The sequence below is a fragment of the Phacochoerus africanus genome, chromosome 15 (assembly GCF_016906955.1).
Source record: "Phacochoerus africanus isolate WHEZ1 chromosome 15, ROS_Pafr_v1, whole genome shotgun sequence".
In the NCBI taxonomy this organism is placed as follows: domain Eukaryota; kingdom Metazoa; phylum Chordata; class Mammalia; order Artiodactyla; family Suidae; genus Phacochoerus; species Phacochoerus africanus.
In genome coordinates this window covers 6,757,187-6,771,943 of record NC_062558.1, presented here as the reverse complement: position 1 = coordinate 6,771,943, position 14,757 = coordinate 6,757,187, and the positions used below count along the sequence as shown (strand labels likewise).

Here is a 14,757-nt window from a genome sequence, read left to right as displayed (position 1 = left end):
GAGGAGCAGGAACCAAGGAAGAATCTCTGTTCCTAGGGCTGGTCAGACTGTCCCAGACAGCACTCTGGCTAGTGGCCTGGTCTGGGGGAGCAGGTGACTTTGTACTTTTTTGTATCTTTCTTGGAAAGGTGATGAGAACAACCCTGGCTTGCTACCCCTGGAAACTTCCCCCTGGTATCCTGAGAACTTGCCCAGCCCCTACGTTGGGAAATGGCCAGCACTGAAATCTACAGAGGCTAATCAAAGTCAGGGAGCAGGGGGAGAGGAGCAGAGGCCAGGAGGGAGTGGAGTCAGGCCCTTCTGCCTCTGGTTGGGGAAGCAGGGCCAGTTTCCCTGCAGGCCAGCATGGCTGCACCTCGCCCCAAGCCTCACGTACTCTGTGCTCTGAGAAAAGCAAGTCCTGGGGCTGGCTGGGAGCCCTCTGGTTTCCAGGAAAGGAGGACATTGGCCAGCAGTTTGGCCTGCTCCCCGTGATTTACAGCGCGCTCTTGACTAGCAGGACACCCCCCCCCACCTCACTTTCTCCCACACAAACCAACCTTTCAGGCTTCCCTGGGAACTTCCATTTGCCACGGGTGCGACCCTAAAAAAAAAAAAAGAAAAAGAAAAAAGAACAAACTCACTATGCAGTATGTTCAACTATCCTTCTGAAGATTTAACTAATTTAATACTCCTACTGTCTGTGGATAAGGATGCCTGCTTCATAAGATTCTCACCAACACTGAGTATTAAAACAGGATTCTATCTTTGCCAAATAGTGTTAAAAAAATTTTTGGGAGTTCCCATAGTGGCGCAGCAGTTAACGAATCCGACTAGGAACCATGAGGTTGCGGGTTCGGTCCCTGCCCTTGCTCAGTGGGTTAATGATCTGGCGTTGCCGTGAGCTGTGGTGTAGATTGCAGACACGGCTCGGATCCCATGTTGCCGTGGCTCTGGCGTAGGCCAGTGGCTAGAGCTCCAATTCGACCCCTAGCCTGGGAACCTCCATATGCCGCGGGAATGGCCCAAGAAATAGCAAAAAAATAAGACAAAAAAAAACGAAAACAAAAACAATTCTTACAATTTTTTTGGGGGGGTCTTTTTAGGGCCACACCCACGACATATGGAAGTACTCAGGCTAGGGGTCGATTCAGAGCTATAGCCACTGGCCTACACCACTGCCACAGCAACACCAGATCAGAGCCATGTCTGCGACCTACACCACAGCTCAAAGCACACAGGATCCTTAACCCACTGAGAGAGGCCAGGGATCAAACCTGCGTCCTCAAGGACACTAGTCAGATTCGTTTCTGAGCCATGATGGTTACTCCCAAACTATTTTTACAATTCTTTTAATTTGCATTTCTTTGATCATCAGTGTGGCTAAACACACTTTCAGGCTTTAACATAATTCCTTCTTTTAAAAATTGCCCATCACTCTCCTCTGCCCATTTTTGCCATTCACTTACTGATGTACCTAAGAGTTTACAGTATGGTACAAATATTAACCTTTGTCACATATTACAAATACTCTTCCTGCTTAGTCATTCTGCCTTTTAATTCTGTTAACTGGTCCTATTGACAAAATTTTTAAGTAGAGAGCATTCCTGGAAACGCTTTCTCACCCTCAAGTTATAAAAATATAGTCGTATGTTTTCTTGCATTTAAAAAATTTAAATCTCTAATTCATCTAGAATTTGACACAGTGTGAGAAAGAGGTTCTAATAACTTTTTTTAAAAAAAAAAGTTTTAGCCAGTTATCCCAATGCTGTTTAATGAACAGTCTCTTTTCCTTGTAAATCTCAACTATAGCGCCTATAAAAGGTAAGAAACCCAGGTGAAGACAGCTACATCCTTTGTGCTAAGGAAGGAGACAGCTGGCTACTCTACCAATGGAATGTAACTGAATGGCTGGGATCCCTCCCCTCCCTTCTTCCTTCCTGCTCAGAGGTACAGGCTCCACCACCTTGAGAAGATGTCTTAAGTGCCAAGGATGGCGGAGCAGAAATATCCCTTGAAGAGAGCCTGGGTCCCTGCAGGCACCACTGGGCAGGAATACACTGGCCTCCCACAGCTAATCGCCAGATGCTTTATATGCTATTTGCCCAAACCAGCCTTGACTGGACTCTGGTATTTGCATCTGAACATTCCTGTAACTCATCCACAATATGCAAGGATTTTCTGTTGTCTGCCAGGTACTATGTAAGGCAGTTTGTCTTCATTATTTCATTTCATCTTCTCAACAACCTTATTAAGATGGAGTCTATAGTGCCTCCTTAATTATAAGTATCAATGACAGCTTTTCAGAGTAGAAAAAGATACTCTGTTAAATGCATGTGTCAATAAGACCCCTCCCTATTTCAGAAACATGGAAACAAACGAGAAACCTTTTTAAAACTGAAGAAATGGCATCATTCTCATTTTACAAATGAGGATGGTGAGGCTAAGAAAACGTATTCAAAATCACACAAGCAGTAAGAAATAATATGACTACTGTTTACTACGTGCCTACATGGGCTGAGGACTGTTTCTTTGGACATTTCTCTTCTGTTCCATTTATCTATCCTATGTCCTTGTCACATTTAAGTTTTTTATTTGTTTGTTTGTTTGTTTTTAAAGGGCCGTAACCGCAGCAGATGGAGGTTACCAGGCTAGGGGTCTAATCGGAGCTGTAGCTGCCATCCTACACGACAGCCAGACAGCCACAGCAACGCCAGAGCCAAGCAGTCTGTGACCTACACCACAGCTCATGGCAATGCTGGATCCTTAACCCACTGAACGAGGCCAGGGATCGAACCTGCCTCCTCATGGATCCTAGTCAGGTTCGTTAACCACTGAACCATGCTGGGAACTCCCCACATTTAATTTTTAATTTTTTCTGGTAAAGCAAGTCCAACTTCACTACTTTCTTTTTTTTTTTCTTTTTGGTCTTTTTGACTTTTTCTTGAGCCACTCCTGCTGCATATGGAGGTTCCCAGGCTAGGGGGTCTAATCAGAGCTGTAGCCACCAGCCTATGCCAGAGCCACAGCAACACGGGATCCAAGCCATGTCTGCGACCCACACCACACAATGCCGGATCCTTAACCCACTGAGCAAGGCCAGGGATCGAACCTGAAACCGCATGGTTCCTAGTCGGATTCGTTAACCACCACGCCACGACAGGAACTCTACTACTTTCTCTTTAAAACTATTCTTAGCTAGTCTTAAACATTCTGGTTTTTTTTTTTTTTTTTTTTTCAGGAAAAAAAAAAACTTTAAAGTCGTCTTGTCTAGTCTCAATGCTCTACTTTGGGAACTCATGACATCTTGAATGGGGGCATTCAGCTTTAAGGAATTTCATAGACGTATACATTCAAAAGCAAATACCCACCAAGTACCAACTGGTGTGGGCACAGGGAATATGGCAATGACCCAAAGACAAAAGTCCCTACCCTGTGGAGCCTGAGCTTCTGCAGGGCTCGTAATAGTGAAAAACTGCAAGCATCCGAAATGTACAATAGAAGGGGGCTGCTAAAGTAAGGGAATCCAAGTAATAAAATAAACAGAGTTCAAACACAGAGATTAAGAAGAGCTTAGGCTCTGAGTGCAACAGACTTTGGTGTGGATCCTGAATCTGCACTTACTAGCTTCAAGGCCTTGAGTCAAGTCACAACTTCAAGGAGACTTATCGTCCTTATACAGGAAAACAAAGCTACTAACCGTCTCTCTCTAGGAGCAACTGAGAAAATTAAGTGAGATATTGAGTATAAGTACAGCGCCTGGTGCTCAATTCAGCAGCACACATAACTAAAATTGGAATGATACAGAGAAGATTAGCACGACCCTGAGCAAGTCTGACACGCAAATTCGTGAAGCATTCCAAAATTTAAAAACAAACAAACAAATAAATACAGTGCCTGATACACGTAATAGCTCAACAAAGGTTAGTATCTGAGGGAAGACATGGAAAGATGTTCTTATGTGAAGTGGGGCGGGGGGGTGGAGCCTACAAAAGTACGTACAGCAGACCAGTTTTGCTTAAAATGTATGCATTCACGGGAAAAGTTTAAAAATATTTAACTGTTATTTCTTGGTGGTGGGTTTAATGATAACTTCTGTTATCTTTTTATTCATCTGTATTTCCTATAATGAATCTGCATGACTTTATGAAGTTAATTTTAGAGTTCAATTAGGAAATGAGAAAGGCTTAAAAATGACTTAAAGATGGCTGACCAAGTAGAAGGCTTCTCTCTCCTTTTCTCTCCCTCTTTCCTTTTTTTTTTTTTTTTTTTGGTCTTTTTAGGACTGCACCTGAGGAATATGGAAGTTCCCAGGCTAGGGGTCCAATCGGAGCTGTAGCTGTGGGCCTACACCACAGCCACAGCAACACTAGATCTAAGCCAAGCCTTTGACCTACACCACAGCCGACGCCAACACCAGATCCTTAACCCACTGAGTGTCTCTTCTCTTTTTAGAGATTCTCACTTAAAAGAGTCTGGAGGTAGATTCCAGGCCTAATTGGTCATGGGCTGGACTACATGCGTGCCTCTCCTCAACCTGGCAGCCCCAGTGGGCAAGGCCTCACCTCATCTCTCCTCAGTCAGAGTCTCCTGGGTGAGATCCAGGTGTCTTATCTGTACACAGAGTTCTGACACATCAACCGGGTTCTTGTCAGGGACACTGGTCTGACATTTAAGTCTGGTCAGGTTGTTGGACTAGTCACAGATCAGCTTGACATTCTCCAATGTATTTAAACTCTTCAAGTCAGTTCCGCCCTCTACCAAATGGGTCCCACAGAATCTGCCCTGCCCACCCTACAGGGAAAAGAACATTCAAGGAGAACCCCATGCACAGAAACAAGCGGCTGGAATTCCAGTGTCCAGGATGTAGGGATTCTGAGGCCACCTTTATAATTTATACCCACCTGGTTCTCAGATCTGTCTCAACATGAGGGGAGCAGGCAGCCTGAGGGTGGGTCCTTGCCTCCACGGCAGCCAGGCCTACTTTCTGTCCAAGGCCTAAAAAGAAACCTCCCAGAGTTCCCATTGTGGCTCAGTGGAAATGAATTTGACTAGCATCCATGAGGACACAGGTTTGCTCCCTGGCCTCACTCAGTGGGTTAAGGATCCAGCATTGTCGTTGAGTTGTGGTGTAGGTCATAGACCCAGCTCAGATCCTGCATTGTAACTGTGGTATAGGTCAGTAGCTACAGCTCTGATTCGACCTCTAACCTGGGAACCGCCATGTGCCATGGGTGGTGGCCCTAAAAAGACAATAACCACATAAAAAAATAACAAGAGACCTCCCTTTTCTACTGCAGCTCTATAACCGGAGTTTACAGAGGACAACTGCCCCATTCTGAGGGTGATGGGTTGAATACCTCCCCAAATCCATGTCTACCCTAAACCTCAGAATGTGACCTTATTGATTAATAAGGTCTTTGCAGGCATAATTATTTAAGGATCTGGAGATGAAATCATCTCGGGCTTCAGGGTGGTCCTCAAGGCTGGGTAATGAGATAAAGGAGAGGGAGATCTGGACACAGACACACCTGGAGAAGACCATGTGGGGAGACGAGTCAGAGACAGAAGTGATGCTGCCACAAGCCTGGGACACCTGGAGCCAGAAGAGGTGGGAAGAGAGAACATGGCCGGGCTAAAACCTTGATTTTGAACGTCTAGCCTCCAGAATTGAGAATAAATCCCTGCCATTTTAAGCCACAGAGTTTGTGGTAATTTTTCCAGGCAACCAAAGCAACAGTGGGTTAAGGGTTAGGAAGAGACCATGGCTTGGATCTGACCCCTGGCCTGGGAACTCCATATGTCATGGGATGACCAAAAATGGAAGTAAAAAAAAAAAAAAAAAGAATTTGAAACATGAGAAGGTTCCAGTATTTGAGTAACTGGCCATGTACTTGCTCTTCCCTCTTCCAGCTACTCTGGCCTCTAGTGACCACTCCCACCCCAGAAATATATCTCTTTGTGCCATTATTCACATAACTCTTCCATCAAAACTTGGCTCAAGGGAGTTCCTGTTGTGGCTCAGTGGTTAACGAACCCGACTAGGAACCATGAGGTTGCGGGTTCAATCCCTGGCCTTGCCCAGTGGGTTAAGGATCCCGTATTGCGTGAGCTGTGGTGTAGGTCGCTGACGAGGCTCGGATCTGGTGTTGCTGTGGCTGTGGTGGAGGCTGCAGGCTACAGCTCCAATTCGACCCCTAGTCTGGGAACCTCCATATGCCGCGGATGCAGCCCTAAAAAAGGCAAAAAGACCAAAAAAAAAAAGAGGTGGAATTGAGCTTTTTTTTTTTTTTTTGGTCTTTTTGCCTTTTCTAGGGCCACTCCTGCGGCATATGGAGGTTCCCAGGCTAGGGGTCGAATCGGAGCTATAGCCACCGGCCTACACCAGAGCCACAGCAACTCGGGATCCAAGCCTCATCTGCAACCTACACCACAGGTCATGGCAATGCCAGATCCTTAATCCACTGAGCAAGGCCAGGAATTGAACCCGCAACCTCATGGTTCCTAGTCGGATTTGTTAACCACTGCGCCACAACGGAAACTCCTCAATTCCACCTCTTGGTAGCCTTTCCACACCACTCCTGCCCCCAGTCACTTGCCTTCCACTAGCCTCTTTATGGGTCTCTTATCTGTTCCACTTAATGGAGCTTAAAGAACACCATGCCATAGCATGTAATTTCCACAAGTACTCAGCTCATCTCCACATGTATTTTACAAGCATCTCTGGAACAGAGACAGTGTTTGCCTGTCTTCATGGAGTGGGAGAGTGGGAGCTCTTAGCTGAGCTCTGCTGGCTAGGCCTATCCCTTCCATTTCTCCTGTGTATCCTTGTAGCAAAGAGGGCCCCTCAGCTGGTACCAGCCCAGGATTCATTTACCAAGGGTCTGCAGTGCCTGTTCCCAAACGTCTTTATGCTAGTTCTGTCTGTTTTTAATTGGGTAGTAATTTAATTAGGTAGTAACTGAAAATATAAACGCAGAAAAAGGTTTTATCTCTACAAAAATGAAACTAAGTGATTGACAACAGTAATTCTGAAACTGGGGTCTTGGATGACACTGGGGCCCCTGAGACTGTTTAGAGGGACTGTGAAATAAAAACAAGTTTTATTATAAAGTTAAGGTGCTAGAAGCTTTTTCACTTTCATTTCTCAGAGCCTGCGTGAAGTGGGATGAATGCGTGCCTGTGCTGTCTTAAGTTTTCTGAAAATTTCTCAGGTAGAAGTTTAAGGTGTAAATGCGTGTGTTTTCAGACATTAACTCAGCTTGTTCTTGGGACTTCCACTGGGTATTAAGCAGCAAATCTATGTACACCTATTACAATCTATTCTCTCGTTATTATCTAATCATTATTCTGAAATCCTGAAGATGTGCAAAAATGTAAAGATGCCACTTTTCCCCTTTGCTTTTATTAACTTTGAAAAACATAATTTTTTGCTAAAAACATGCTTTTATGTTAACACATAATGACCTCATTTTTATAATTTTAAATGAATAAGTAACTTTTTATATTTAATTTTAACATTATAAGTGTCATTAGATATAGCCAATAAACAAAAGACAACATTAAGGAATCCTAGGATCAAAGTTTAAGATCCACTCATCTAGAAAGATATGCTACAAATGGGGGGGAAAAAAGATTAAATTAGGTGTGTGGATTTAAAAAGTAAGATTCTGGGGAGTTCCCTTGCAGTGCAGCAGCTTAAGGATCTAGTGTTGTCACTGCAGAGGCTTGGTTCAATCCCTGCCCTGGGAACTTCCACAAGCATGGCTGGGGGTGGGGTGGGTGAGGAAGATTCTCCACATGGACTGTTTTGCAAAGATCTTAAATTCTGACTCTATTATTGTTTCCCCAGGGCGGCTCCTGTGGCATATGGAGGTTCCCAGGCTAGGGGTCAAATCAGAGCCGTAGCCACCGGCCTACGCCAGAGACGCAGCAACGAGGGATCCGAGCTGCGTCTGCAACCTACACCACAGCTCACAAAAGGCAACACCAGATCCTTAACCCACTGAGCAAGGCCAGGGATCGAACCCTCAACCTCATGGTTCCTAGTCAGGTTTGTTAACCACTGAGCCACAATGGGAACTCCTATTATTGTTGATTTATTTTTATTTTTTGCTTTTTAGGGCCAAAGGTGAGCCATATGGAAGTTCCCAGGCTAGGGGTCGAATTGGAGCTACAGCTACGAGCCTATGCCACAGCCCCAGCAACGTGGAATCCAAGCCACATCTTCGACCTATGACCAAGACCACAGCTCACGGCAACACCAGATCCCGGAGTACACTGAGCAAGGCCAGGGATTGAACCGAATCCTCATGGATAGCAGTAGGATTCATTTCCGATGCACCACAATGGGAACTCTTATTTATTATTTTTTTAATTGAAGTATAGTTGATTTACAATGTTGTTAGCTTCTGCTGTACAGTAAAGAGATTCAGTTTTAAATATATGTATTTTTTCTCTTTACATTCTTTTCCATTATGGTTTATCTCAAGACATTGAATATAGTTCCCAGAGCTATACAGTAGGACCTTGCTGTTTATATAGTCTACATATAATAGTTTGCATCTGCTCACCCCCAATCCATCCCTCCCCAACCCCACTTGGTATTATTTTTTCTTTCCTTTTTAACATGGCTGCACCTGCAGCATATGGAATTTCCTGGGCCAGAGGTTGAATCAGAGCCACATTTGCAACCACAGTAACATGGGATCCTTAACCCATTAAGTGAGGACAGGCATCGAATCTGCATGCTCACAGAGACAATGTCAGATCCTTAACCCTGAGCCACAAGTGGAACATTTATTTTTTTATGGAGAGGAATTAATAGATGTACATATCCTGTCACCCAGCAGTCCCATTTCTGAGAATTTCTTCTATAGTTGTATTTGTACACATAATGCCATTTGTATAAAGTTATTCATTGCAGCATTGTATCTAACAAAATACTGGAAACAATGCAAGTTGGGGGTAGAGAGGGAAGCAACATATTGGTTAAAAAATTACCTTGCTTCCCTATTCTGGGATATGCAATTAGGGTAAAATAATAAAAGTATGCTATAAGTGGATATGGAAAGATCTAGTATAGTTGCTAGGTGAAAAAAGCAAGACACTAAACAATGTCTAAAATGCTAACTTGTACACTTGTAGAAATGGGGTGGGGTGAGCAGAAGGAAGACTTTTCACTGTCTAAGAGTGTGTGGGTGTGTGTAGTTGCTTTTTAAACTTTTTTATCCTTTTGATCTTTGAACTAGGCTAGTGAAAAAACTTTTTTCTTCCAGGTTTACTGAGATATAATTCACATACGGTGAAAATATTTTCATAAAAGATAAGAAACAAGAAAGCGCAGGTGATACATGCAGGTGTGATTTTTATATACAAACAAATCGCAAGTCTATTTAGGGGACCTAGAGACCCAAAGAAAAGGCCACAGACCCAAACCAAATTTTGGTAATAAAAATACATGCACCTGGGGGAGGGAGGGGAATTGGATGAAGGCATTCAAAAGTTACAAACAACCAGTTATAATTAAGTACTAAGTAAATAAATAAATTAAATAAAGTGGAATTCCCGTTGTGGCTCAGTGGTTAATGAATCCGACTAGGAACCATGAGGTTGCGGGTTCGATCCCTGGCCTTGCTCAGTGGGTTAAGGATCCAGCACTGCTGTGAGCTGTGGTGTAGGTCGCAGACATGGCTCTGATCTGGTGTTGCTGTGGTTCTGGCATAGGCTGGGCATAGGCTGCCGGCTACAGCTCCAATTAGACCGCTAGCCTGGGAACCTCCAAATGCCCTGGGGGCAACCCTAGAAAATACATTAAAAAAAAAATTAAGTACTAAGTAAGTAATGTACAACATGATCAATATAATTAGCACTGCTATAGGTTATACATGAAAGTTAAGAGTGTAAATCCTGGAGTTCCTGTCGTGGCACAGCAGAAACGAATCAGACTAGGAACCATGAGGTTGCAGGTTTGTTCTCTGCAGGGCCTTGCTCAGTGGGTTAAGGATCTGGCGTTGCCATGAGCTGTGGTGTCGGTTGCAGATGTGGCTCAGATCCTTTGCTGCTATGGTTCTGGTGTAGGCCAGCGGCAACAGCTCTGATGAGACCCCTAGCCTGGGAACCTCCATATGGCTTGGGAAGCGGCCCTAGAAAAGGCAAAAAGACAAAAAAAAAAAAAAAGAGTGTAAATCCTAACAGTTCTTATCACAAGGAAAAACTTTTTTTCTATTTCTTTAATCTCGTATCTCTGAGAGTTGATGTACGTTCATTAATCTGACTGTGGTACTCATTTCACAATTGAACACTGATACAGTGTTGTACGTCAGTTACATCTGAATAAAACTGGAAGAAAAAAATTCAAGGACATGTTTTTAAGGAAAATGAATTGTTTAAAACATGAATGTTTTTTAAAAAAAAGAATTCCCAATGTTTAGCTAACCATTTTTTTATTAATTACTAATTTTTTAATAAAAGCCTCTAAGGATCCAGTGGTAACAAATTTAGGACAGTCACACTCATTTTCCTTCTACCAAACCCCAGGACTTTCCTGGGCCTGAGGCTGTTGGAAGGTTAGGAGGCCTGAGGATGCAGTCAGATCCCAGGCAGGAAATTTGGTTTCCCACAAATGGGCATGCAATGTGCTTGCTCCAGGCGGGTTCTGTGGTCACTTTCCCTCCCTCTTTGTGGGAGTCCCAGAGGGCCCACAGGGGGCTCTGCCTCCAGATCTCACCCAGGCCCAGTAAGAGGGGATGGCCACAAGTACGGGTGAGAACAAGGCAGCTGGGCCTCAGAGACCTTGTGGTGAGGCCGCCCTGCTTGCCTTGGGAAGGGCAGAAGGCCCCTTGGCTGGCAGCAGACTCTGGACTCCTTATCTGCAGGCATTCTGCCAGCCCGCCAGCCTTGAGGTCAGAGTAGTCCTTCTGCAGACATCTAGTGCGTCCTGCCAGGGGTCCCAGCAGCATGACCCTTCCTCATCCACCCCCTACCCTCCTATGTCACCAGGGAGTCTGGAAAGAGAAGGCTCCTCCAGAAGGAATTTCTATCCACACAAGCAAAGAACCCCCTCTTCCTAAATAAGCACAGGGACAACTGGCTCTTTCTTCTTCATGTTTTCAAGAAAAAGTCTAAGATTATCAACAATTTTATCATCACACTTAGGAATAAAATTTGAACCTTTGGTCCTCTCTAACAAGCCTCGTGGCCTCTGGCAAGCAATGTGACTTGGGAACACCAATTAACCTGTCTAGATCCAGTTTCTTTAGTTGTAAAACAAAACTCAAGATTCCTCAAGTCCCTCCTAGTCAATGTCCTATCGTCTGTGGTGCTACAAAATGCTTAAGTTGTTACTTTCTTCAAGCCTCAAGTGCGAAAAGGCTGACTTATTTTGGAGGAGGTCCCGATTTCCACACATATACATCTATTCATGGCACTACCACTTACATCCTAAGATCTTGTAAATACTGGACACGGACTGAGGGTCCTCCGGGAATGAACAGAGTGAGGTGTGAACAGGTAAGGAAAGTGGAAGGCTGCAGAAAGTGTTTGAGAAAAGAACCAGTCCAGTGACTTGATATGTATATATTGTGCACACGCACACACGAATACTTCCAAACATGCCCACGCGCACACACAGACAGCTACACACTGTTTGTCCTTCCTACCTATTATCAGCCCAGAAAAGGGACATTTCCTTTACCTGAAGAAATCAAAGTAGCTCCCCAAACTAAAGGTGGAAGAAAAGTCTCCGTGGGACAGTGAATCTGTGGGACAGTCCCTCGCAGTACACAGAAAAAAGGCCTACCCAGAAAGGCAGGGAAATTGCACCCATGTTCCTAAGGGGGGACTGGGCTCATACCATTCTTACAATCCAATCTACCCATCAGCCCCTGGGACCCCTAAATAAGCCAGCCTGTCCCACTGAGATGATGCTGATAACAAGACCTCAACTATGTTCCAGGCACAATCACAACATGCTGCGCCATATGAGAACATCAAGAAGTGTCCCCTGGGGCAGAGTGATGGGGCCAGGATCTGAACAGATTTACCTGGCTCAAAAGCCTGAAATTCTCCTGCTACCTTATACCATCTCTAAGGGAGTGCTGTCTTCTCTGAACTTGACCAAACACATCAATGGGAACTTTTCTTGTGTTGCTACCTTATTCTCCATCTATGACCCTAATAAGGGTCTCCTGGAGCCAGGCCCCATCCTCTCTTTGCACCTTCCAGTGGCCAGTGCAGAGCCAAGCAAAGACCAGGCGCTGTGTATTTTACATACTGAAGGGATGAAATACTGAGAGTGGGGGTTTGGTAGATCAAGGTAGTATTCTCACCTAAATGACAGGGTCAATAATTCTGTTTGGTGCCCTCTAATCAAACCTGCAAATCAGGCAGAGTACCACTAGTCTGCGCAGTGGTTTTCAATTAATGAAAACCTTACCTACTAGCCTCCAACAGAAAATGGAATATATAGTTTTTAATTCCAGCTGTTAAAAGTTATGATTCTCAACATTCTTTCTCTGGCTTCATCAAATTTCTCTCAGTTTTTATGGCTCTGGTTTTAAGAGTTAAAGAGTAATCATAAATCATAGACGCTGTGGGTGAGCCCACAGATTTAACCTGACCTTAGCACTGGTCCCCTTCTTCAGGCCATAGCACAAATTAGGGGCAGAGCTGGGACTGAGGCAAGGTGGCCAGGCCAGTACCCACTACATGTTCCCCTCACCACTTCCCACCAGCCGACCTAGGTGGCCTGGGGTTCCTACGAAAGAGTAACTCCAGTCAAATCCAAGCCTAGGAGGCTCCAGGATGAAGGGTCAGGTCAAAGCTGTTCCTGTCCCCTAACCCCTTTCTTAGGCCCCAGCAGAGTACTCAGCCCCTCACCAAATCACAATCACAGGTCCTCTTGGCCACCCAGCCCTGGTAGATTTTAGATCCTCAAAACTGAAGCCACAACTGAGAGTTGAGGAAAATTCCTTAACTCAGCTGGACCTCAGGAACACAGGGTAAAACGGCTTGGATGGCATTTTGACCCATTGCGTTAACCCACCAAGAGAGGGCAGCCTCCGCCAGACCACCTAATTCAGTCGGTAGGGACCAAAAATAGCTAAAAAAGCCGTGCCCACGGGACAAGCCGGGTCAGAGTTTAGTTAGTCCCTCCTTTGCCATTCTCCAGCTCCTGCTCCGGCCAGCCGGAAGATGCCGGGCATTTGCCTTCAGCTGGAACGTGGTCTGACCAGTGTTGGGTGGGGGACTCAGCTTCTGAAAAGCGAGGTCCAGAACCAGTGCCTCATTGGAGCTGCCCCTCAGATGTGCCCGTCTACTCTCCGCTTTTTCTGTCTTCGACACCAAGGACTCGAAGGAAACCTCTCTCAGCCTTTCAGCGCGGCTATAGACATCCTGCTCTTGTTCCTACATCCCCCGCTCTCCAGCCAAAGGGACCGCAACTGCGCTTTCCCTCCCCTGGCCCCCAAGTAACCCCCGTCGTGGCACCGCGGCCAGGTGTCGCCTCCTTCCAGCGGACGGGGCCCTGTGCCGGCCGGCCAGAGCGGCTTTCGAAACCGCGGCCAGGCTCCGGGTCCTCGGCGCAACCGTGCCCGTGCCCCCACCCCCACCCGGTGACCCGGAGCCCTGGAGGCGCACTGCTCCTCCGCGCGATGCCTCATCTCCCGGGCACGGCGCCGCCCCGCCCGCGCGCCCTCCACCCCTCACCTGAAGCTGGGCGGACACACCTGGCCCCGCGCACCCTCACAAGCCAGGCCCTCGAGCAGCCCGCAACGGCAGTGGCTGCAGCAGCGGCAGAGACAGCGTAGCTAGGTCGGCGCGCCAGCGCAGGCAGCCCGCGTGCCCTGACCCCCCCTGCCTGCGTCCGTCCCCCGCGCGGCGCGCATGCCCCGCTATATACCCTGCGCGTCACGGCCAGGCCCGCCCCCGCCCTCGCCCCGCCCCCCTGTCCCCAGGGCCTGCCACGTGGGGACCCGGCCGGCTGTAGGGCGACGTGTGTGAGCTGCCAGCCAGCTGCCCGATAGACCCAACCAGCGCTTGGCTTGCCCAGGCTTGCGGGGCGAGCTAGGCCCATCCGCGCCTCGCGGCCTGGGCCCGAGACCCTAGATCGCCATCATCCTAGCTCACCTAGCATTATCGGCTTCATCTTCTAACCCAGCCGCGAATTCCATTCATCTTCCACTGAAGCCCCACGGGCTCCTCCTTCCGGTGGAAACCTTACATTAAAGACCTTTCCCTCCTTACGTGAGAGGCTCAACCAACCTGGCCTCCATCCCCTCGGAGTTAACACTGCTACTCACCTGAAATGTATATGTGTGTGTGTGTGTGTGTGTGTGTGTGTGTTCCCCCCCCACACACATACACATACACATACCTCTTAACACTTCTGATTAACGTAAAAATATTCTCACCTTCCTCCCCAACTCAATTCTGAAATACTCCTTGGAAGAGGATGCACCCGTAAACAGTGTTTCTTCTGCATTTTTCCACCAGATGAAAGAACAAAAAATTCCCGTTCAAGTTCCAAATAAGCCATATTATACTCGCTTTTCGAATTAGATGTTGCACCACTCCCCCAAACGATCAGACTCCCTAAGAAGCCGTATTGCTTAACCAAAAGCTGGAAGAAATGTTAATTTTTTGGGTGAGAAGTGTCTTAGGAGTCTTTTCTGATGTGGAGTGGTTCTATTGAGATGGATATCAAGTCTCGGAAATGCAAATTTCTTGAGAAAATAAGATGACCATTAAACTCCCATTGTTCTATTCTGCTGAATGTCA

At 46.3% G+C, this 14,757-nt stretch overlaps 1 protein-coding gene and 1 non-coding gene across 2 annotated transcripts in view; one reads left to right on the top strand and one right to left on the bottom strand.

Moving 5' to 3' along the window:
* The window catches only part of SLC39A14 (solute carrier family 39 member 14), a 47,656-nt gene extending 33,810 nt beyond the window's left edge, over positions 1-13,846 (bottom strand). Inside the window, exon 1 of the mRNA XM_047760521.1 lies at positions 13,687-13,846. The gene's annotated coding sequence lies outside the window, so the exon portion shown is untranslated. The remainder of the gene's footprint in view (positions 1-13,686) is intronic.
* On the top strand, positions 3,742-3,848 carry LOC125117097 (U6 spliceosomal RNA). The gene has a single exon (XR_007132473.1). It is a non-coding gene; the product is annotated as a U6 spliceosomal RNA (small nuclear RNA).
* Positions 13,847-14,757: the final 911 nt, after the last annotated feature.